We start from the raw sequence: 1,356 nt of genomic DNA on the forward strand, positions 1-1,356 counted from the left end.
CTATAAGATGGAATCTCAAAGTAATTTTGATTGGCATTTCCATTATGGTTAAGGATGTTGAACATTTCCTCAAGTGTTTCTCAGCCATTTGAGATTCCTCTATTGAGAATGATCTGTTTTGATCTGTACCCCATTTTTTTATTGAATCTTTTTTTGAAATCTAGTATCATAAATTTTTGTTTTGTTTTTTTTTTGTTTGTTTGTTTTTGACTTTTTGAGACAGATTTTCTCTGAGAAACTGTCCTTGCTGTCTTAGTGCTCCCTCTGTAGACCAAGTTGGGCTGGAACTCACAGATATATGCCTGCTTCTGTCTCTCAAATGCTGAGATTAAATGCTTGTGCCACCACCGCCCAGCGCATGAATTCTTTATATATCTTAGATATTAGTCCTCTATTGGAGGTAGAATTGATAAAAAAATCTTATTCTTTTTTTTTCCTCAAGCAGTTTTAATGAAAACTGTATGAGACACCTTTACTCCTGCATCTTCTCAATTGTTTCTTCCTTGTATTTGCCCTTCTCCTTTCTTAACTTGTTGAGACTTGGCTTTCCTTTCCAGGATCTTCTTTCAGTCTTTGTCCAGATTTAGCCTGGTGATCACCACCTTGCTGGAGTGGATGCCCACATGGATAGTTGTGCCATTAGCTTTTTCCCGCTGCACCCGTTCAATGTAGATGACGTATTTCTTCCTGTACACTTGGACCACTTTGCCAATCTGCTGACCTTTGTAGTGTCCCCGGACAACCTGAACTCCGTCATCCTTTCGAATGGGCATCAATCTAACATTGTACTTCCGTCTCAGCTCTTTGAAAAGGGGGGAAGATTTGATATTCCTCCGAATGCAAGAAGGTGTATTGAAATGCCGTTTGCCGTTCTTGCTCCAGTCAGAAGTCACAAACGGATTGAACTTCATTATGGCGGCAGCTCTTTTCTCATTCTTTAGCCTGTTACTTTGTCCAATTGAAGTGTCATTTGTCTTATAGAACCTTTTTATTTTCATGAGGTTCCATTTATTAATTGTTGGTTTTAGTGCTTGTGTTATTGATGTGATGTTCTGTTCAGAAAAATCATCTCCTATGCCAATGTGTTCAAGGCTCTTCCCCAATTTGTCTTCTATCAGGCTCAGTGTATCTGATTTTATCTTGACTTATTTGAACCTCTTGGGCTTGAATTTTGTGCAGGGTCTTTGTGCATTCTCCTTCATGAAGATATCCAGATTGACCATCACTATTTGTTGAAGATGCTTTATTTTTTCCCAGTGTATATTTCTGGTTTCTTTGTAAATAAAATCATGTGTCTGAAGGTGTGTGGATTTATGTCTGTATCTTCAAAGAAATTCCATTGATTGATGTATCTAT

General features: G+C 37.8%; 1 pseudogene; it reads right to left on the bottom strand.

Annotated features, from left to right (window-relative positions):
• Positions 1-472: 472 nt before the first annotated feature.
• On the bottom strand, positions 473-911 carry LOC121442737 (annotated as a pseudogene).
• Between the last annotated feature and the right edge of the window lie 445 nt (positions 912-1,356).

Source organism: Microtus oregoni, unplaced genomic scaffold (genome assembly GCF_018167655.1).
Source record: "Microtus oregoni isolate MIOR12 unplaced genomic scaffold, Mior012 000094F_ref0000399, whole genome shotgun sequence".
In the NCBI taxonomy this organism is placed as follows: domain Eukaryota; kingdom Metazoa; phylum Chordata; class Mammalia; order Rodentia; family Cricetidae; genus Microtus; species Microtus oregoni.